Here is a 24395-nt window from a genome sequence, read left to right as displayed (position 1 = left end):
ATTTTGATCAAGAAGCTCTTCAAGCTCTTTTAGTGCAAAATCCTCAAATTACCCAACAAGAGCTTGCGACAACTTTAAATTGTTCACAAAAAGCAATTTCCAATCAATTGCGTGCACTTGGCAAAGTCCAAAAGTTTGGAAAATGGGTTCATGAGTTGACTGACAACAACCGTAATCAAAGAGTCACAATTTGCAGTTCGCTCCTCTCTCGTCAAAACCGTTTGCCGTTTTTAGAGCAAATTGTTACCGGAGCTGAAGAATGGGTGCTGTATGTTAATTTGAAAAGGCGGCCTCAATGGTTGGACAAAAATGAGGCTCCGCAGCCCACGCCAAAACCTGACTTGCATGCGAAAAAAGTGATGTTGTGTGTTTGGTGGAATTTTAAAGGAATTCTTCATTATGAACTTTTACCATCTAACCAAACCATTACAAGTGCAGTGTATAGTGCCCAATTGGAAAGGTTAGCCCAAGCTTTAAGAGAAAAAGAACCCGCGCTGATTAATCGGAAGGGTGTAATTCTTCACCACGATAACGCACGACCGCATACTGCAAGACTCACTGCTGAAAAACTGCGCCAGTTGGAATGGGAAGTTCTCCCTCAACCTGCATATTCTCCTGATATTGCCCCTTCCGATTACCATTTGTTTCGTCCTTTGCAAAACTTTCTTCTTGGAAAAAAATTTAATAATGAAGAATGCCTCAAAAATGCATTGACCGAATTTTTTGCATCAAAATCACAAGAATTTTACAACAGAGGGATTAAAATGCTTCCTGAGCGTTGGGCACAAGTAGTAGAAAACAACGGCAACTATATTGTTGATTAAATTTTGTTGTATTGTTTAAATAAATTTGATTTTTAAAAAGTATTAGAAAACGACATTAATTATTACTAGACCTAATATATACTCACCAACATCTGGAATGGACTTGACTTTTAGATTTTACATTTCAAATAATTTTTATTACTTAGCCAAATCAGAACATTTGAGAAATAGGCCCACATAGGGATAAAACCTAAAACCACTGTTTCACCCACACCATGCTCTACCTGCCAGAATATATCAGCCATATACTGGGGCCTTAAGGCAAAGAAGCCTGAATGCTCTCCCCTATGACGGAAGCCAGGGAGAACCATTGGCTGAGGGAAGATCTTTTCTCCTGGGAAGCAGTGAGCTATACCAGAAGAATATATTCATGAAAATCAACATAATCAAAAAGTAACAACTATTAATAAGGTGTCTACTTCTCTGAATTATATGGTAGGCTTCCACATCAAACTGTGAATTTATTTACTTCAGTAAAAAAAATTGTAAACTATCAGCTCTAAATCTTATTAAATGACAAAAGTAATTACAATTTCAGTAGTAAAAGCTACAATTTAGGAAATTTAGCCACTAATAACAAATATTTACATGGGAATGTTTAAAAGTACCCTACGTTGTTGATGAAAACACACATTCTATTCCAACTCTCATACCTTATAAATGGAAGTGTGGACTGGAATTAAAACCCGCATGCCAAACTATGCACAGAATGAACATGTTAACATTATTGTTTGCCAGAAATCTCTCTTCCTTCCTTTATATGCCGGAAACCAAATTACAGACTCCCCAAGAGGCCTAAAGCTGTCATTTTTAAAATTAGGTAAAGCTTGGGAACACAGTTAATATATATCTGGTACCCTTATATCTATTAGTTACAACTCCATGGTTTAGCCCAGCGGACATGGCTCAGTGATTGAGCATCAACATATGAACCAGGAGGTCACAGTTCAATTACCAGTCAGAGCATATGCCCAGATTGCAGGCTTGATACCCAGTCTGGAGCATGTAGGAGGCAGATGATCAATGATTCTTTCTCATCAATTATGTTTTTATCTCTTTTCCTCTCCCTTCCTCCTTGAAGTCAATAAAAATATATTTAAAAAAGTAAAATGTCGCCCTAGCTGATTTGGCTCAGTGGATAGAGCGTCAGCCTGCGGCCTGAAGGGTCCCAAGTTTGATTCCAGTCAAGGGCACATGCCTGGGTTGCAGGCTCAGTACAATGTGCAGCAGGCAGCCAATCAATGATTCCGTCTCATCATTGATGTTTCTATCTCTCTCTTCCTCTCCCTTCCTCTCTGAAATAAATAAAAATAGCCAAAGCCAGTTTGGCTCAGTGGTAGAGCGTCGGTCTGCGGACTGAAAGGTCCCGGGTTCGATTCCGGTCAAGGGCATGTACCTTGGTTGCGGGCACATCCCCGGAAGGGGGTGTGCAAGAGGCAGCTGGTCGATGTTTCTCTCTCATCGACATTTCTAGCTCTCTATCCCTCTCTCCTCCTCTCTGTAAAAAATCAATAAAATATATTTTAAAAAAATAAAATAAATAAAATAAAATAAATAAAATAAAAAAAAATATTGATCTTTCAAGCAAACATTGATTAGAGATCTACTGATAAGTACATAGAACTATGGGAGATACAAAACAAACACAAGTCCAAGATTAAGCCCCACAATGAATTTGGACAAATAGTACCATCCTTGTTGTTCCTTATACATAACCTCCACCAGCAGGCTGACTACTTACTTCTCCAGACTCCGAAATCTCTAGGCCCTCCTATATGAACCTAAAACTGCTATTCTTGACCTACAGTTTATACTGTTTAATAAAATCAACTGCTTAGCCAAAACCGGGTTGGTTCAGTGGTAGAGCATCGGTATGCGGACTGAAAGGTCCCGGGTTGGATTCTGGTCAAGGGCATGTACCTTGGTTGCAGGCACATCCCCAGTAGGGGGTGTGCAAGAGGCAACTGATCGACATTTCTAGCTCTCTATCTCCCTCCCTTCCTCTCTATAAAAAAATCAATAAAATATATTTTAAAAAATCAACTGCTTAAGGTCAAGGACCAGACTCTGTCTTTGGGCATAAGGGGTGTTCAAATTAAAGGATAAGCTGAACAGTGTTACCATTCCCAGGTTCTTGGCCTCTGCCTGTCAGACTTCCCAAGAGAGCATTTCCTCTCCTGACCAAACTGCCCATTTCTCTTTCCAGAATGCAAGCCCAGGGGCATTCAGGCTTGTCAAGCATAGAGATGGCGTATGGCATGCAGCAGGCACAAGACAGAAAAGACAGTCAGCAATGAACCCTATCTCCTTTGCCTTGTCCTTTTATAAAACTGCTCATCACTTGTTTGCCCCATTGCATTCATTCTAAATCAACCTACCCTCTAATGTCCAAGTACTTTTTAAATATCTAAATACTTTTAAGCTAGCAAACACCATTAGGTCTTTACAACTTGCCCATGCAGGCCACTTTAAGAGTCCCTGTTTTAACAATCTATAGACCACACTGCTCTGCTGGAGAGCTCATTCTCCTCTTGCCTGAGACATCCCTTCCTCACTGACAGGTCCCAATTCAGGTTCTCCTATAGGCACTTCACTCTCATCACTTTTCTGGTATGGGCATTTTTGCCATTCATCTGATTCAAGTATTATTCCTATAATAAATTTTAAAGCCCTTCCTCCATTTATAACTGGTTTTTACATTTTTCCTTAGAAAATGGTCTTTCTACCTTCTATAATAGTGTTTCTAATGAGACACATTTTAAACCCAATATTCATCCAAAGCAGAGAATGATGGGAGTAAACATAAAAACTGGAAGACAAAACAGTGGCCTTATATTCACCTCCTTTCATAAGCAGTGGCCAACCTGAGATGATTTTCTCTCTGTCAAATTCCTAGAATCCCTTGCTTGATAATCCAAGTTTAGGCACAGGAGTACTGCAAAGTATTCCATTCACTAATCACTCTATTTTCATCTGGTCTATCCACACTGTCAGACTCTGACACATCATGTCCTACTTCAGGCAGTGTAATGCTTCCTCCTCAGCAGGCCAAATGCAGGCATCATTCCAAATTCCATAAAATTTGACTCCAGTCTGTTCTCCTAACTTTATCTGCTACCATTTTCTTTCGTGAGCTCCATGTTCAAATAGGTCTAGTTGACATTCTCATGTTACATCCCACCTCCCAGACTTTGTTCAGAGCCTTCCCACAGTCTACAATGGCATTATCCTGCTCTCTTGCAAACTGAAATTGCACCAATTCTCAAATAGCACTGATTCTTAAATAGCACATCCTCCATTACATCTCCCAGATTACAGAAGAAAAAGATCTCTCCCCTGAACTCTTGCTTATTTTCATAGTACCCCTAAGTGTACATCTTTCGGCCCACTCTCAGTGAGGCAGGGTTATGTCGCAGTCATCTTTGTTTCTATAACACAGCCTTGCACAGTGAGCAACCGATATACATGACTACATCTGTGTAAGTAGGGGAAAAGTTTAAGTTTTTTCCTAAGTCTTAGAAGTTCCCTCATAAAACATGTAACTCATTCTAGTTGCAAAAAAAAATAAATCACAAAATTTTCTTCCATTATACAACAGTTTATATTTGGAAAAGCAGTCAGATAAACCAGATACCATATAATGCTTTACAACTGTGCTAAGAGGGTGAATAGCTACAAAGACATTTTTAAAAATCATACTCTTCAAAACTGCCATGGTCATAAAAAATAAGAAAGGACTGCCGAAACCGGTTTGGCTCAGTGGATAGAGGGGTCCTGTGGATTGAGGGGTCCTGGGTTGAATTCCGATCAAGGGCATGTACATTGGTTGCGGGCACATCCCCAGTGGGGGGTGTGCAGAAGGCAGCTGGTCGATGTTTGTCTCTCATTGATATTTCTAACTCTCTTATCTCTCTCCCTTCCTCTCTGTGAAAAATCAATAAAATATATTTTTTAAATAAATAAATAAATAAATAAGAAAAGACTGAGAGCCCTGACAGGTTTGGCTGGGTGGATGGAGCATCTGCCTGCAAACTAAAAGGTCCCAGGTTCGACTCCAGTCAAGGATATGTATCTTGGTTGTGGGCACATCCCCAGTGGGAAGTTGCATGAGGCAGCTGTTCGATGTTTCTCTCTCTCTCTTTCCCTCTCTGTAAAAAATCAATAAAATACTGAGAAACTGTTAAGACAGAAGATCAGTAAGGAGACATGACAGCTAAATGCAATATGGGATCTTGGAACATTAAAAGAACATTAGAGGGAAAACGGGTTAAGTCCCAAGGAAGTCTGAGGTTTAATTAATAGTAACATACCGGCTCTAGCAGGGTGTTTCAGTTGGTTGGAGCACTGTCCTGTCCTGTACTCCAACAAAAGGTTTCAGGTTCAATTTCTGGTCCGGACACATACCTAGGTTTCAGTTCAGTATGGGAGGCAACTGATCAAAGTTTCTCTCACATTGATGTTTCTCTCTCTCTCTCTCTCTCTCCCCTCCCCCCCCCCAAGTCAATAAAAACATATTCTCAGGGTGAGGATTTTTTTTAAGTAACATATCAGTGTTAATTTCTAAGTGTGGACAACCTACCTTTTATTATGTAAGAGGTTAACATTAGAGACCTGGATAAAGAATATACGGGTCCACCCAGTGTGGCTCAGTGGTTGAGCGTCAACCTATGAACCAGGAGATCTGTTAGATTCCTGACCAGGACACATGCACAGGTTGCAGGCTCAATCCCCGTAAGGGAGCATTGATCAGGACACATGCCCAGGTTGCAGGCTCAATCCCCAGTAAGGGGGCATGCAGGAGGTAGCCAACCAATGATTCTCTCTCCTCATTGATGTTTCTATCCCTCTTTCCTTCCCCCTTCTCTCTGAAGTCATTAAAAAGCATTAAAAAATAATAAAATAGTCTGACTTAAAAAATAATAATATCATGGAACTCTCTGTACTACTTTTGCAACTTTTCTGTGAATCTAAAATTATTACAGAATAAAAGTTTACTTAAGCAAAATTGTCCAGAACAGTCTTTTCCACCACACTAACTGATCCCCAATCAATGCCAGACAACAATGGCTGACCAATAGCACTGAGGCTTTCCAAGAATCAAGATCTTTCTGTGAACTAAAACAAAGCCAACTGCACAAAGATCAGACCCAACCTCATCTACAATGACAGCATCTATGGAATCTTAGTGTGGTCAGCAGAATAATGCTCCCAGCATTATCCTAATCCCTGGAACCTGTGCATATTTTAGATTACACAGCTAAGGATTAGAATCAAGATCGAAGGTGAAATTAAGGTTACTAATCAGAAGATAGGAAGAGTATCCAAGATTATCCAAGTGAGGCATATCTAATCACAAGGTTCCTTAAAAGGGGAAGAGGGAGGCAGAAGAGTGGGGGAGGACATGTGACTTTGGAAGGTCAGAGTGATGCAACACTGCTGGCTTTAAGAATGGAGAAAAAGCCCAGCCGGTGCAGCTCAGTGGTTAAGTGTTGACCTATGAATCTCATGGTTCGATGCCTGGTCAAGGCACATGCCCAGTTGCAGGCTTGATCCCCAGAGGCAAGCAATCAATGATTTTCTTTCATTATAGATGTTTCTATCTCTCCCTTCCTCTCTGAAATCAATAAAAAAATATTTTTAAATAAATAAATAAGGAGGAAAGGGCCAAGGAATGTGAACAGCCTCTTAAAAAATGGAAGACATGGGAAATGGAGTCTCTCATAGAACAGAAGAAACCAACGTGCTGACACCTTGATTTTAATCCAGTGAAATCCATGTCAGGCTTATCTTCAGAACTCTAAAATAATATATTTGTATTGTTTTAAGGCACTGATTGATGGCAATTTGTTACAGCAGCAACAGAAAACACTAAAGTATTTTTTTAAATCAGTTTCTCCAAATTATGAGAGCATGTTTTCCTTCTGCCCTCACAACTCCTGTCACCTCCTCTAACACACCCTCCATCTACATGTGACCCCATCCCCTTGAAAGAATATATTTGGGAGTGTAGAAGAAAACTATCAAGAAAAAGGAGAGGCTATATTTAAAATTCTAGGATATGATTTTTCTCCCCAACTTTCTAAAACTTCATTGTACCATTGATCTTTACTTAAATATCCTTCTTTAAAAATTAAAGTTATTGCTTCAACATGGTCTTCCTTACTCAGTTATCTGATAAGAACCCAAATTTAGCAGAATCAGGTCTAATCTCTTCACTAAAGAAAAATAAGCTTGCATGTAAATCTCTTTAAGGTTATATCTGCTGAAAATTATTTAAGCTATGAGTGAAAGAACATATCACTTTCCTAAGTTTCATATTAAAAGATAAAGCACAGCCCTAATCAGGCTTGGCTCAGTGGATAGAGCATCGGCCTGCAGACTGAAAGGTCCCAGGTTCGATTCCAGTCAAGGGCATATATCTTGGTTGTGGGCACATCTCCAGTAGGAGGTGTGCAAGAGGCATCTGATTAATGTTTCTCTCCCATCGATGTTTCTAACTCTCTGTCCCTCTCCCTTCCTCTCTCTAAAAAAAAAATCAATAAAATATATCTTAAAAAAAAAAAAAAAAGGAGATAAAGCACACAATTTGCCCTCCCTGGTTTGGCTCAGTGGATTAGAGCAGTGTTTTTCAACCTTTTTTGGGCAAAGGCACACTTGTTTCATGAAAAAAATCACGAGGCACGCCACCATTAGAAAAGGTTAAAAAATTTAACTCTGTGCCTATATTGACTATATATAAAGTAATTCTCTTGAATAGGCATCAAATAAACACAAAGAAAGTATTTTATAATTACTTTATTATGAAATATTAAGTAAACAAAATAGTGAAAAATTATAAAATTCTTGTCTTGTCTGCACCTACGGCACACCAGGCAACATCTCGTGGCACATTAGTGTGCCGCGGAACAGCGGTTGAAAAAACACTGGATTAGAGAATCAACCTTCAACTGAAGGGTCCTGGGGTTTGATTCCAGTCAAAGGCCATGGTTGGAGGGGGCATGAAGGAGGTGATTCTCTCTCATCACTGATGTTTCTCTCTCTCTCTCTCCCTTCCTTTCTGAAATCAATAAAAATGTATTTTTAAAAAAGATAAAGTACACAATTCAAAGATTAGCCTTTTCATGTGTTGGGGCTAATATAGAAAAATATTTTGAGAGTGTGTGTGTGTGTGTGTGTGTATGTGTGTGTATATATATATGTGTGTGTATATATATATGTGTGTGTGTGTGTGGGTGTATAGATATATATATGACTAACATCCTACATCTCCAACCATCCAGGTAATGTCATGTAGCCACACCCAGCTTCCTCTTCTAGGAACTAGCCTCCTTGCAGTTTCTTCACCCCAGGAACACCACTTGCTTTATGGCCAGGTGGAAACATTTCACACTGTAACCAAATGTTTGTGAAGCATTTTCACATGCCTCATCTCATTTGATCCTCACAGAAGTTCTAAAGTAGATAAATAGGAGTCTTGGTGGAAAAATCCTATTTTCTTTTCATTAGCCAAAAAAAAATGGAGATTTAGAAAGCTTAGAAACTTGACCCAACTGAAAAGAAGTAAAAAATGGTAGACCTTGAAAATAACTTCAGGTTTTCTCACTGCACAGAATATAGTCAAACACTGCTGCAGTTAAATATTTTACCCTTTGTTCTCCTTGCGTGATCTACAATAATAATGTTTCATGTTGATATTTACCGCTGTGTTCCTAACAATTACCTGAAAGACAAGTTGGGGTGCTTCACTGGGCTAAAAAAGTGTAGCTACATCAGAAAGCAGGCCTAATGAAGCAAGTTTATTCTGTATCTATAAAAGGCTAAGTTGACTCGCACATATGTGATACATATAAAGCTCTTGCTGGCGCCAACTGCACGCAAGTTTTGATCTGTCATTGTTGACTGTGAATTTGGTTGACACTTCTATTATAAAGGACAAATAATGATATTAAAATATTTCTTCTAATGAATTTCCTTTCAATGTGCACAAATTCATGCACCTGGCGAATAGTTTAATATATTAAGCACTAAACTAAACTTGAAATTTCAGATAGACTAGTCTCAAATTATTGAAAATACTATGTGGGTGATCAAAATAAATTTGGACCAAATCATACACCTCTAGCAAAGAAAAAATTCACAGTATAAAAATTCCTTGAAATCAGAATCACCCAAGGGATTATGTACTACTAACCTAACACTACAAATTCTTCAGTTTCAGACACTTAAAGGCCAAGCTTTATTCTTTGTAATAATCCAAAAAGGCAAGCTCGCTGAAACCGGTTTGGCTCAGTGGATAGAGCGTCAGCCTGCATACTAAGGGTCCCGGGTTCGATTCCAGTCAAGGGCATGTACCTTGGTTTCGGGCACATCCCCAGTAGGGGGTGTGCAAGAGGCAGGTGATCAATGTTTTTAACTCTCTGTCCCTCTCTCTTCCTCTCTGTAAAAAATCAATAAAATATGTTTTTAAAAAAACAAAACATTTTTTTAAAGTGTTCTGTGCATTCTATAATTAGCCAGGCATTTCAGTAATTTTTTTTCATCCTCATCCGATATATTTTTCCATTGATTTTTAGAGAGAGTAGAAGGGAAAGAGAGAGACAAACACCAATGTGAGACACGTAGATTGGTTGCCTCCCATATACCCCTGACCAAGGCTGGTAGCTTGCAACCAAGCTACATGCCCTTAACTGGAGTTGAACCCGGGGCTCTTCAGTCCTCCAGCCAAGCTCTATCTACTGAGCCAAACCAGCCAGGGCTAGTACTATTTTTTTTTAATATATCTTTATTTATTTCAGAGAGAAAGGGAGAGGGAGAGACAGAAGCATCAATGATACAGAGAAATCATTGATTGGGTGCCTCCTGCACTATTGGTGATAGAGCCTGCTGCAACCCAGGCAATTGCCCTTAACCGGGAATTGAACCTGGGACCCTTCAGTACAAAGGTTGATACTCTACCCACTGAGCCAAAGCAGCTAGGGCAGTAAATTTTTTTAAATACATCTTTATTTATATATGAGGACACATGACATCAAAGAAACCTTGGCCCAGCAACAGGATTCAGAGAGGAAGGAAGAGGGAGAGAGAGATAGAAACATCCATGATGAAAGAGAATCATGAATTGGCTGCCTCCTGCAAGTCCCCCACCAGGGATTGAGCCCACAACACAGGCATGTGCCCTTGCCGGAATGGAACCTGGAACCTTTCAGTTCATAGGCCGACGCTCTATCCACTTAGCCAAAGCAGCTAGGGCAGGGCTAGTAAATTTTTTTAAGTTAATTCCTTCAATAATATTGCTTGGGGTTTTATTGTGCTTTTTTTTTATTTAATTCTTACTTCCTGTTTTACAGGATGTAAAACCACATTTAGAAATGTGGTTCATACTAGCAAGGCTTAATTTAAGAGTAAGAAGGTTCCTCACTGCTTCTCTCACCTTCTCTATTTTAGATAAGTTTACACAGTATAACACAATGATCTCAAGTTTACATTGTCACCCAGAATTAAGTGAAAGTATTTTTTGTTTATTTTGCTGTATACGAACCCAGTGGGGAAAAACTAATTACACAACTTTAGCTAAAATCTTATGAACTAAGCACACTATGCAATCTTCTCATTATTTAGAAATATTCATTATTCCAGAACACTAGCATTCTTGGTTTGAAGACTACCTTTGGGAGGAAGGGACACCTATTAGTAACAAGCTGAGAAAAGTCTACTTGCTACATTTTATTTTTAATTGGAATTTTATTGTATTGGTAGATTTGGGGGTACTTGCTACATTTTTTATGAAAAGATAACCTGAAAGTTATTAAACCTTTACAGGTTAAATTGCAATTTCAGCCATTCTTAAAGGTCACTTTTATTTAGAGTTAACTCAATAGGGGATAGGGCTATTTTATGTATCTTATTTAACCTTGACAAAAAATTCTGATCTAACCCTGACCAGTTTGGCTCAGTGGATAGAGCATCGGCCTGCAGACTGAAGGGTCCTAGGTTCAATTCCAGTCAAGGAATTGGTTGTGGGCACATCCTCCTCAGTAGGGGGCAGCTGATAGATGTTTCTCATCCACGTTTCTAACTCTCTATCCCTCTCCCTTCCTCTCTGTAAAAAAATCAATAAAATGTATTTTTTTTTAATTTTTATCTAAGTGAACAAAAATGTTTTATGTTGAAAAGAGGCCGACATTTTTATGCAGTGAACAGATGCACATTGGTTTCTTTAAAGGGAAAAAAGAGTGCCTACAGATTTTCAGGATAATAAATAATTCACTGCACAGAAGCCAAGGACAGAACTGGAAACTTGGGTCTTGCCCTCAGCCAGGCAATAGGGACACTATACCACTGCTCCCCTGACAATTACCTCAACCTTAGGGGAAGGGGGTGCGGGGGACACAAAATAAATCAAAGAAACCAGCAACAGGATTTTCAGTCCTTTCACAGTGAAAACCCACTTTACTCTGTATTCACAGAACCAGCAAGTTCTAGAATTGTATGTTTCAGTTTTTTCAACTACAGCCAATTCCTCCCATCCCTTACTACCTAAAAAGTTAAAAAAAAATCATACAAATTCAACTCACTGTTCCGGAACCAAGAACTCAAATGTCTATCACCTAAGTTATATCCATGATTATTAGCCTTTATAAAAGCAGCCATTTTGTCAATTACATAACAGGTTCCTTCTTTTTAAATTTTATAAACAAACATAAATGGGGGGAAAATAACACAAAACTCCATTTTGGTGTATTTCTCTTTTTTTTAATATATTATTAAAATGATAAAACTGATGGAAGGAGAAATGTTAAGGGGCCACCTCCATTCTGGGGGATTTATACTTAAGCTAAGGTTTTGGTGTCACACCCAGGAACTTTATACAGTCAGGACGTAAAAAAATAAATAAAATACCGGACTGAGTGGCTCAGTTGAATGAATGGCAATCTCATACACCAAAATGATTTTGGATCATGGCACATTCCTAGGTTGTGGGTTTGAATACCAGTCAGGGCGTGTATGGGAGCCAGCCACTCTATACTTCTCTCTTTCTCTCTCTCTAAAAAATTAATAAAAATAGAAAAATAACATATCCTCAGGTGAGAATTACAAAAAAATAACTTAAAATGCTAACAATTTCAAAGGACTATACTACAGTGCTAAACCACTGTTTCTGTTACATGTAGCCAAGTACTCAAAATTCTAAATTAAATATGTAAGAGCCACGAGCAGTAACAGCAACAAACTACACTCAGCAAGCCTCAAACTATGTCCCCAAAAAGCAGCAGTCCTTCTAAAACTGCTTTCACAGAAATCATTTTTTTCTGTGACAAAGATAACCTCACCTTTACAATTTTCCTTTATTTCTTGTCTGTGACAATTTTATAAGTCATGTCCCCACACCTTTATCTAAACTGTAAAGGCAAACTTATAATGAAAACAAGTGGAAAGATGGCTGATATGCACATAACACAATTCCTAATCAAATAAATAAAAGTTCATAAACCTACATTTTGCCTTTTAAAATTACTCAAATACTTCCACATATACAATACTTCCTATATACATAGGCTTTAAACAATTCAACAAATATTTCTTTTTAAATGTTTTATTGATTTTTTTTTTTTAACAGAGAGGAAGGAGAGGGATAGAGTTAGAAAAAACCAAGGTACGTGTCCTTGACTGGAATTGAACCTGGGATCCTTCAGTCCACGCTAATGCTCTATCCACTAAGCCAAACCGGTTAGGGCCAACAAATATTTCTTGAGACAATTCTACAACTAGTATCATGCCCTAGGATGGGTGCTGGGTGCCCAGAAACTATCTAAGAAGCAATATTTATTAAGACCCAATGGTTAAGTAGAAGTTTTCTTGGGAGATTTTTTTTTGGGGGGGGGGGGGGGGGAGACAGGTGAGATTTGCAAGGGAAGCGACTCAATGGGACCCTGGTGCACTGGTCCAAAGAATCAGCAGATATTCAGCCATGAAAGAATAAGGCACATTGCTCAATCTAGGAAATGAAAGGCCAGTGTAACCAAAGCACCAGTTCAGAGGTAGTGTGACCCAGCATAAGAGTGGAGTCTAGGGGGAGGGGCCATGCAACCAGGGTCTGATTGTTAATAAGCTGTTGGGACATTATCATAAAAATAACATTTGTAGCTCAGTTGATTAGCGTATACTTCCCATTCGCCAAGGTTTCAGGTTCAATACCTGCTCAGGGCACATACAAGAATCTCAAATATAGCTGAAACTGGTTTGGCTCAGTGGGTAGAGCATTTGATTCCGGTCAGGGACATGTACCTTGGTTGCGGACACATCCCCAGTAAGGGGTGTGCAGGAGGCAGCTGATTGATGATTCTCTCTCATTGATGTTTCTAACTCTCTATCCCTCTCTCTTCCTCTGTAAAAAATCAATAAAATATATTTTTAAAAAGTATTTTAAAAAGAATCTTAAATATAGCTGAAACTGGTTTGGTTCAGTGGATAGAGCATCAGCCTGTGGACTGAAAGGTACCAGGTTTGATTCCAGTCAAGGGCATGTACCTTAGTTGCAGACACATCCCCAGTGGGGGGTGTGCAGGAGGCAGCTGATCGATGTCTCTCTCTCTCTCATCAATGTTTCTAACTCTCTGTCCCTCTACCTTCCTCTCTGTAAAAAAATCAATAAAAATATTTTTTTAAAAAAGAATCTCAAATACATAAATAAATGAAACAATAAATCCCTGTTTCTCTCTTAATAAATCCCTCCCTCTCACTTTCTCTATAATTAATCAACCAATCAATCAAGCAAAATGCCATTTGGTTCAAAGGTGAATTTAAAGAAAAATTTAAATACTGAGGTGGAGAAAAGGAAGTACAAAAGAATAACAAAAACAGACATTTAAGTACACAGATGAGTCCTGCTCAGGCTTAAAAGATATCATGAATAAGATCCATGAAACAACAATAGCAAAGAAGAGCCACTTAGAAATAGAAACATCTTTATCAGAATTAACAAAGTTGTTACCCAACCCGCATGGCTCTGTGGTTGAGCATCGACCTATGAACCAGGAAGTCACAGTTTGGTTCCCAGTCAGGTCACATGCCCCCGCTGCCGGCTTCATTCCCAAGTGGGGGATGTGCAGGAGGCAGCCAATCAATGATTCTCATCACTGATGTTTCTCTCTCTTCCTCTCTGAAATCAATAAAAATAAAAACATATTTTTAAAAAATAATTAACTAAGTTGTTATAGTGGACCATTTCCTAAACCTAAAAAGGCTTTATATGTTGGTTATCTCTAATTGCCAGAGTTCTAAGAGTTGAGGATTAACACTCACTTCATATAACTTTAAGATAAAACTGAAAAACTTGAATTGTACAAAAATTGCATTTGAAATGCACATTAAGAGAATACACACTGAAAACATTTCCAGACATTTAGTTATTTGAGTTCATGCAATTTTTATATAAAGTTTATCAACCAGCCAAATTCAATCCCCACAGAGTACTAACTAAACAGCAATAATAAACTGACAGCATGTGGTCAAACAAGCAAAGTATCATCATTTTCACCTATTAACTAGCAAACATCTTGCTACTGAAGGAAGTTTATCCATTTCACTTACCATTTATGGGATAAAGGGACTTATACAGGGTAATGAACAAATCAAAACACTTATTTTAGCAACAAATACAGATTATGCTCTGAACCATCATTTACTGACACTCTCTAATTATGTTATCTAATTGATGATGGGCTCATTGCCCATATGCAAAAACTTCTCCTTATATGGGATGAAACATAACCTTACTATGTGAAATATACTTAAAAATCTAAGGTACAAAAGGCTTCTTGAAAAATATTCTCAATATTCCTTAATTCCATTGTAGAAAGTTCTACTTGTCCACTGTACCAACAATGTAATTATAGCTAAAATGACAGCCACCAGTCATAAGCAGTCCATCTGGTTTAGAGAGATGAAAAATACATTGCTGGTGCAGTGTGATTAACATGGCTAGTCCACAGAGGGTCTAAAGAAAAACATCTGACAGTGGCAATTCGAGGAAAAAAGCTGACACAAACTTAGAACTGCAAATGATATATAAAAACTATATGACACCTTTAAAAACAAACTTTCTGGTGAATTATGTTATGTGTATTTTACTACAATAAAAATTTTTACAAGAAAATAACTTCTGGGGGTGGGGGCAATGGGGGAATAAGAACACATATGTAATTAATACCTTAATAAAGAAAACAAAAGAAAAGAACTTCTGAAAGTTTCCAATTTAGATCAAATCAAGCAATCTCTTTGGGTAGCTTCTTAACTAACTCAAGAGTCATGCACAAAGAACACAGAAAAATGTCATAGCAACTTGGTCTTTGTTTCCTCCCATCTCATTCCATTCAAGAGGCCCAGCCTCTCAAATGAGATCTGCTCTTAAGCGTGAAACTACAGAAAGAGAACAACAGCTGAATGGAGGGTGGGGGAGGAAATACCAAAATAGGGATTCAATTCTAGGGTCACAATCAAAGTCGAGCAAGATGTTTTTCCTCTCTTTTTTTTTAACTATAGTTTCAAATTAATATCAGAGTATTTATGCAATCATTCTCAAACGACACAAACAAAATTCTAGATCTTCCAGGACAGCCAACATTTATTAAGAGAAATGAAGAACCCAAAGACCAAAGAAACAGTTTCAGGGTCTCTGATTTAGAACTATCCAAGTAATGCCATTGACTGGGTTTGCACAAACCAAAATAGTAACTGTTTCAATGGCATTTTTCCACAAGCAATATCATCTTTCATCACTTTGCTGAATTCATCTTATCAAAAGGACCAAGATATTGTTTTGCAATTCAACAACTGCACACGTTTACTCCTCCGTTAAAAAGAAATTTAAAGAATATTGTCTAAACACAATATAGAGAAGCCTGAGATTTTATTTCTCTACAGAGAAATTTGCAAAATCACTGTTCTTGCAAACGGATATGAAACAGTCTCACAACCTATAGAAACCATGATACCTAAGTATGCTGGGGGGAAAAAGATGGTTTTCAAAACACAGGGCTCTCTTAGAACAGCTTAATCTTCCAATACTCCTTGAAAGCAGAGATAAAAGACTGGCTTTCCAAAAACATAACAGAAGCAAAAAAAGCCTGAATGAGGCAACAGAAACAGAACCTCAAAAAATTAAGACTCCCCCCCCCCCCCCCCAAAAAAGGCAGGGATACAGGATTTAAAAGCACAATCTCTCTTTGAGAGGGGACTGAATCCATGAGGCAGGGCCAAAAACCACACACACACACACACACACACACACACACACACACGCCCGCGCGCACACATACACACACACACACATACACACACGCCCACGCACACGCGCGCGCGCACACACACACACACACACACACACACCCGCACTACCGCCCTGCCAGGGAATGATGAAATGAGGAACGGAAATTAACATTTCAAGCAACGTCTCACATTGTTCCTTGAGGCCAAGGGCTGCTGTAGCAGCCACCACCGCTTCCCTCCAACCCGCCCCCCCAGTTCCACCTACCCTCCCCCCACCAAACACCCCCCCGCCGCATTCCTGCCCCTCTGCGAGCCCACGCGCTCTTCCTGCAGCCCGCCGCCCCCGCTTTCCCTCCAGGGCCACGGCTGGCTCGCCCCCTCCGGCTAGGAGCCCGAAACCCGCCAGCTCCCATTTCAAAACAACGATAATAATAGAGACTGGGAATAACAACTACCATCACTACCATGAGGGCGCCCCTCCGGCGGGTCAGAGGTCGGTGCCCCCACTCCCCAGGTCCTCTGGACCCCCGGAGACCACCCTAGCGCCTCACAACAGCCCAAACCTCCCAGACGCCCCCCTCAGCCCCTCAAGGCCGCCCCGGGCACCCAGCCCCACCCCTGAGCTCCCCACGGCTGCCCGGGACCCCCAACATTCCCCTGCAGCGCCTTACATCAGCTGCTCTGGGCCCCCCAGGCCCACTGTCGACCCCTCATGGCTGCCTGAGCCCCACAGGTCCCCCCAGGACCACCCCATAACCCAATCCCAGGCCCTCATGGCTTCCCCGGAACCCAAGGCCCATCCTCAGTCCTCACGGCTACAACGGGCCCCCAAGCCCACCTTCAGCCCCTCACAGCTGCTTCCGGACCCCCGAGGCCCGCCCCGGAGTCCACCCTCAGCCCCTCACGGCTGCCCCAGGCCTACCCAGAGCCTCCCGTAGGCCCCTAGCGGTTGCTCCGGTCCCGAGGCCGTCCCCTTTAGGCCATTCACTAATGCCCAGACCCCGCGAGCTGCCCAAGTCGGCCCGGAACCTACCCTCAGCGCTCACCACTGCCCTGCACCACCCCCCGCCCCCGCCCCCGCTCCCGCTCCCGCTCAGTCCCTCACGGTTGCCCCAAGTTCTCCCCTCGCCCCCCCCTCGCCGCAGCTCCGGGCCCGCCCGGAGCCCCTGTGGGCTCCTCGCGGCTGCTCCAGGCACCTCAGGTCCGTCCGGAGCCACCCCCCAACCCCTAAGGGCTGCCCCAAGCTTCAAACCCACCCAGAGCTCCCCCGTCAGCCCCTCACAGCTGCCCCCGGCCCAGAGGCCCACCCCAAGTCCCCGTCGGCCCTTTACGGCTGCTCCGGGCCCCCAACCCACTCGGAGCCCACTCTCGGCCCCTCAGGGCTGCCCAAGTCCCCGGGCCCACGTTGAGCTCCCACCACCAGCTCCTCACCGCTGCCCCAGGCCCCCAGGCTCCTTAGGAGCCCCCCGGCGGCCCCTCACGGCGGCCCTGGCCCCTAGGCCCGCCCGAAGTCCGTCGCGCTGCTCCGCCCCGCCGGGAAGGCCTGCAGGTTGCGAGACCGTCCTACGACTCAGTGCCCACCGAACCCCGACCCGGTGGCGGTTCTTACCGGACGGCGCGGCTCCGGACGGCGCGGCTACGCGGGCTCAGCTCAGCGGCGGTGCGCAGGCGAGGCCATGCAGCCCCGGCCCGGCTCCCGGCCCGCGGCCCGCGCGGGAAGGCGGCGGAGGCTGCGAGGACTCCGAGGCCGGCGAAGCGGCCCCTCGGGCGCGACCGGACTCGGCGGCGCCGCAGCGGCTCAGATGATCACTGAGGGGGCGTTAGGCCGCGCGCTCCGCGGCGGTGCCTCCCCGCCTGTGGCCCTCGCTCCATCGTGATCCGGCTCGGGCGGCCTCTGGCTCGGGGACCCGCGGTGGCTGCGGCGGGCGCCGGCCTCATGAAACGACGCCGCCCATTGGCCCGCCGTATCCGCCACCGCCATTGGCTCCAGGCGCTGAGCACCGGGTTGCAAACGTCACGACGTCAGGGAGGAACTCTACGCCGGGTGAAAGGGCGACGGAGTGATTGACAACTCTCGTGACAGGCCTGAGGCGGGACCAGACGGACATCCGAGGACGGATTGGTCAAGGTCGTGGGTCCGGGTTCACAGGACGTTAGGGTATCGAGCAGCTGGATTGGATGCTTGAGTCGCAAAGGGGAGGCTAAGTTTTTCGTTCTCGGGCTTGGTAATTGGCCTTTCCAAGTGCCGGAAGTGACTGAGGGAACTGTAGAGAGCCAGGGCCTGGTGTTGAAGGACCTGGGAGACGGACTGTGTGCCGTTGCACACACATGATGCGGACATGAGGCCCTTCGCCGTGGTCTGAGAGACGTGCCCTCATGGACCCGCAGACCTGTGCATTCCTCACCGACGCCTGTGACCTCACAAAGCGCGGAATGGTCGATGGGGTTGTGTGGTGGTACCTTGTTCGGGACTGAGTCCAGCCCCACTTCTTTAAAAATATAGATTTTTTAAAATATATTTTTCATTGATTTTAGAGAGGAAGGAAGAGAGAGAGAGAAACATCAGTGATGAGAGAGAATCATCAATGGGCTGCCTCCTGCACGCCCCATACTGGGGATCGAGCCTGCACCCCAGGCATACTGGTATGCCCGGACCTGGAACCAAACTGGTGACCTCTTGGTTTCTGGGCTGGCGCTCAACCACTAAGCTACACCCAGCTGGGTGCACATACCTTTTATAATATTATAAGTCTGGGGCAGAACAGATGCTCAATATTATAGGAATTAATATATTTTGTCACTAAACTCAGCTTTAACTTGCAACCTTAAAGTATCCAGAAAAAAAAAAATCCAGAAAATAAAAGGAAAGATGGCATATGAGTTGAATATAGAAATGATACTGCCATTGGCTCCTACATTTTAGTGTTGAATACTGTAAATGATCTTTCCGTTACCCATAGCACCACACCCATGCTGTCCCGTGAAGCTGGCTTTCCAGGCCCCAGTGCAACAGCTGCCTTGCCTTCTTTCTCCAGACCTCCAAGACATGCGCTTCAGTTCTTTCCTTTTGCAGTAGAGAAGCCTGTAAATATATTCTAAGGGGTTTTATTTACTCTGTTTATGAAACTGTTAACCTCAGATAGGATTGCCTTAGAGTCCAAGTAACAAACTGTCAATGGAGATGGAGGTCTGGAGCAGGAATGGAGATGGAGGTCTGGAGCAGGAATGGAGATGGCAAAACCCAAATTGCATGCTTTCATTTGAGGCATATACAAAGCCAAAGAAAGCTCCTGGCTTCAAATCATCTCAGGTAAACTCAATCGGCTTTCCAGCTTCCTCCAACCAAGGCTGGCCATGACTTCCAGAAACAAGATCCTCTGGGGAAAACTGCCGAGTGCACCACAGAGTGATCCTGGTGCCTAACCACAATCTGCTGGTGTGTATGTTTTTCCTGTATATGTGTGTGTGTGTTGGGGAGAGGGGCTTAAGTGAGCCATGGTTCAAATTCTATATAGAAGTGGCCACCTCTTTCTCTGTCAAATCAACCATTTAAATTATAGTGAAAGAGAGGGCCATGCCTGAAACTGTTCTCTGAGACAGCCTGGTGGCTGCTGTTCCTAGCCAGCCTGTCAGAGAGGAAGGATTATCTGGGTGCTCAGGCTAAGTAGTCATGTCCTGCTGGCACTGTGCCCACCCAGCATTGGCTCCATGGGACTGCAGGTTCACCAAAGCAGCCAGCCACCCGGAAAAGAATAAAGTCACCCAGGCTTTCCTGTGCCTCCTGAAGACCATTCTCTCACCTAGCCACCCCTCCACCCAGATAGTATCTTTCTCTCTGGCCTTGTTGCATTCTCCTGTTCTTCCCCTTTCCCACCTCTGGCCTCTCTAGACCCTGTTTGCCACGAAGCAGCCAAAATGATGCTTTCAAAGCAGACAATCAGTCCTTTCTCAAAATCCTCCACACCCTCCACTTCAAGCACAAAGGCAGGATCCTAATGACTGCCGCAGAGCCCAGCACCATCAGGTGATCCAGCTTAGGCCTGACCCTACCACTCCCTCCAATCTCCTTCCACTCACCTGACTCTCATCCTAGCACAATCCCAGTTGTCATGGGGCAACACTCTTCCCTTCCTGCTTGGAAGTCCCCTTTCAAAATAGCAAATAGTATGTTATGTATTGTAGGAGACAGGCCTCTGTGATCCATCTTCAGCATAGTCAACTTTTAGAAAAGTAACAGCATGTGGCCAGTCGATTACTGAATTTCCCCAATGCAAACAGGATGGGGGCAGGTATGAGAACAAAGAACTCTGCACATGACCAGTAGCACATTTTCCAGAAAGATCTACCTAGACCAGGTGTCGGCAACCTACGGCTCCAGAGCTGCATGCGGCTCTTTTGAAGCTTTACCGCGGCTCCGACAACTTGCAATCCTGTGTGAAAATGAAGGTAACGTCTTACAGCCCTGATGTGCTGACACTGTGCACTGAGGTTCAGGAGCAAAAATCCCATTAACCAGGTAAATTAATATTTTAATTAGCTATTAACTTGCAAAAATATATTTTACATTGTTAAGTGAAAAAGTCCTTTTTTTCTTCAGATTGACAGCTAACTGCACGATCCGGTATATAGCATTAAGGTAAGTAACAATATATGCAGTGTTATATTTGTTTTAAATGTCACAATGGCTTTGCAGCTCCCAGGTTTTTTTTTCCTTCGGAAACGGGTCCAAGTGGCTCTTTATGTCTTAAAGATTGCAGACCCCTGACCTAGACAAAGAAAGGTGGAGACAACTAGAACAGGCCTCAGTCCCCCCCCCCCTTTTTTTTTTAAACAAACCAGTAGAAGAGAATAAGATCTAGGCAACATACTGGAGAGACTGTAAATTCCATAGTACTCAGCCAATGAGGAACCAGAGGAGGGACTCTGGTGCCATAGGGTTAAATTGCCTGTGATTATTGCTCTGTGCCTGCCTGCCTGTCAGACACCAGATCTTGAGGACATATTAAAGGTCTCATTTTCACCATGCTTCATGTCTCTGAGTCCGTTATCTGAATTCAGACAGGTGAGCATTTCTAACAATTTGGGGGTGCATCTGGGACTTCTGTGCCCATGTGGAGCAGGACCCCTGTTGAGGGGGAGAGGTGTCCCACCTAATTTTCGGTGACCTACTCTTTTTTTTTTTTAATGTATTTTATTGATTTTGTACAGAGAGGAAGGGAGAGAGATAGAGAGTTAGAAACATCGATGAGAAACAGTCATCGATCACCTGCCTCTTCACACCCCCCACTGGGGATATGCCCACAACCAAGGTACATGCCCTTGACCGGAATCGAACCTGGAACCCTTCAGTGGGTGACCTACTTTTGCTGGGACCTCTTCTCTTCCCGAAGGCCATAGATAGGCCAAAGACTGCTTTTTTCAGAAGATGGTGAAACTGACACAGGGACCGAAACCGGTTTGGCTCAGTGGATAGAGCATCAGTCTGCAGACGAGAGGGTCCCAGGTTCGATTCCGGTCAGGGGCATGTATAATACATTGGTTGCGGGCACATCTCCAGTAGGGGGCGTGCAGGAGGCAGCTGATCGATGTTTCTCTCTCATTGTTTCTAGTTCTCTATCCCTCTTCCTCTCTGCAAAGAATCAATAAAATATATATTTTTAAAAACTGACACAGGGGACAAAAGACAGGCACCCACAGCAACCAGGCAACCCTTGTGTGTGGGTCAAGATAAGAAAGATTGGACTACAAATACTACCTTGTTGGTTGGATATCCTGGGAGTGAATGTGATTGAGATGTGTCCTGGAGAGGAAAGGAATGCAGAGTCCTAATCTGCAATTCTGTTCTCCCATGAGGGAAATGGCCAGAGATGGATGAAGCAGATCTTTGGGATGTGTAAGAAACCTACACCAAGGGGGGTTGAATACATAGACTAATCACAGGGACTCTCAGGATGTGCAAGAAATCTCCGGTAAGAAGGGTTGCATGCATAAAATAGTCAAAGGGACTTGCTGAAGATGGGAAATAAAAAATCTAGGCTTAAGGAAGACATTCCTCTGGATAGTCCATTGGAGGGACAGTCCCTGAACCAGGGAAAAAGAATTTAAAAAATGATCAAATGTTGTTGATTTATATGGCATAAAGACCCAATTTGTAGACCTTCTATCATTTGGCCCAAGTTTGATTCAGATGAAGACTGGGTGAGGCAGATCAGCTCCGAATGGCAGGAGACCTACAATGGTCCTTGGCCTGGTCTTCGAGCCCTTAGTCCAGGCGTCCTCAAACTTTTTAAAGTGGGGGCCAGATCACGGTCCCTCAGAGAGCTGGAGGGCTGGACTATATGAACTACTAATTCCTACTGTAACACCTCGGCTGCGCTCACTGCCCAGAAAACCTGGCGGGCCGGATCAGACTCCTCTGTGCATGTGGCCCTCGGGCCGTAGTTTGAATACGCCTGCTAGTCTAATCTGCTCTGAGACAAAAGACACTGCTCTGCTTCAGCAGTTTGGGGTGTGTGTGTGTGTTTAAATACATTTTTATTGATTTCTGAGAGGAAGAGAGAGGGAGAGAGATAGATCAATGATGAGACAGAATCATTAATTGGCTGCCTCCAGCATGCCCCCTACTGGGATCGAGCCTGCAACCTGGGCAAATGCCCTTGATAGGAATTGAACCCCGGATTCTTCAGTCCACAGGCCGTCTCTCTATCCACTACCAGAAACTCTTAGCTAGTGAGAGTACTTGTCTATCTGTCTGTAATGATGACGGTGTGTGGTTCTTTCCAGGTGGGAATCAGTCCTTGGGTGGCAAATTTCTTTATCTAAACTGAGTAACCAGGGCAGAAGGGATGAACCAGATCAGAAGCTGGTTCAGGCAGAGCATCTTGGACATGCTTCTGAACTGCTTTCTGGGTGGACTGTAAAGCCTGTAAGAACTTGAATAAAGATTGGATATGGATTTCAGCTTTTTTAGATTGGGTAGATAAGACTTATCTCTTAGACACTCTGTAAGCTTAGTGTGGCTCCATGTAAGATGGTGAGGTGGGTGGGTAAAGGACTGGAAGTGTCACTAGGATCTGGAGAGGGCCCCACTGGTTTTAGGGTAGCCTCCTGGGCCACTCTGTGGCACTGACAAGTATAGTGGCAGCTGCTACTGCTCAGAGACAGGTGGGCTACCTAGACACAACAGGGTCAAATTTTTTAATAAGTAGGCTACAAGCCTTTTCTAGGGGCTGAAACTTTGGGTGAGTGCCCCTTTGGCTATGCCTCTTGTCTCACATATGGAGAGGTGAAAAGTCCTAGTTACTTCTGGTAGTGCTAGTTGGCCCATTGTCCTTGCTCTGAATATTACTATGCTTCACAATTAGTATAAAAAGGAGGGAATTTGTAGGAGACAGGCCTCTGTGATCCATCTTTAGCATAGTCAACTTTTACTTGTTTTTGTTTTTTTAAAATATATTTTGTTGATTTTTTTACAGAGAGGAAGGGAGAGGGACAGAGCGGTAGAAACATCTATGAGAGAGAAACATCGCCCAGCCGCCTCCTGCACACCACTCACTGGGGATGTGCCTGCCATCAAGGCATATGCCCTTGACCTGAACTGAACCTGGTACCCTTCAGTCCCCAGGCCTACAACGCTCTATCCACTGAGCCAAATGGGTTTCAGCCAGCATAGTCAACTTTTAGAAAAGAAATAAGCCCTCCCCTGTTTGGCTCAGTGGATAGAGCCTCAGCCTACATTCTGAAGGGTCCCAGGTTAGATTCCAGTCAAGGGCATGTACCTTGGTTGCGGGCACATCCTCAGTGGGGGGTGTGCAGGAGGCAGTTGATTGGCGATTCTCTCTCATCAATGTTTCTGACTCTCGCCGAGACCGGTTTGGCTCAATGGATAGAGCGTCAGCTTGGGGACTGAAGGGTCCCGGGTTTGATTCCGGTCAAGGGCATGTACCTTGGTTGTGGGCATATCCCCAGTAGGAGGTGTGCAAGAGGCAGCTGATCGATGACTCTCTCTCATTGATGTTTCTAACTCTCTCTCTCCCTTCCTCTCTGTACAAAATCAATAAAATATATTTTTTTTAAAATGTTTCTGACTTTGTCTCTCTATCCCTTCCTCTCTGTAAAAAATTAATATAAATATATATCTATCCACTGAGCCAAACAAGTTTCAGCAATTTCTTTTCTTTAAAATATATATATACATATATATATATATATATATATATATATATATATATATATATATATATTATTGCTGAAACCAGTTTGGCTCAGTGGATGGAGCGTTGGCCTGTGGACTGAAGGGTCCCA

General features: G+C 43.1%; 1 protein-coding gene across 5 annotated transcripts in view; it reads right to left on the bottom strand.

The window, feature by feature from the left end:
• ANKRD11 (ankyrin repeat domain containing 11) overlaps window positions 1–17815 on the bottom strand; it is a 265234-nt gene extending 247419 nt beyond the window's left edge. For all 5 annotated transcript variants that reach the window (XM_036440842.2, XM_036440838.2, XM_036440840.2 and 2 more), the window contains exon 1: window positions 17701–17815. The gene's annotated coding sequence lies outside the window, so the exon portion shown is untranslated. The remainder of the gene's footprint in view (window positions 1–17700) is intronic.
• Window positions 17816–24395: the final 6580 nt, after the last annotated feature.

The sequence above is a fragment of the Pipistrellus kuhlii genome, unplaced genomic scaffold, assembly GCF_014108245.1.
Source record: "Pipistrellus kuhlii isolate mPipKuh1 unplaced genomic scaffold, mPipKuh1.p scaffold_m20_p_17, whole genome shotgun sequence".
NCBI lineage: Eukaryota > Metazoa > Chordata > Mammalia > Chiroptera > Vespertilionidae > Pipistrellus > Pipistrellus kuhlii.
This window is presented reverse-complemented; position numbering and strand designations above follow the sequence as displayed.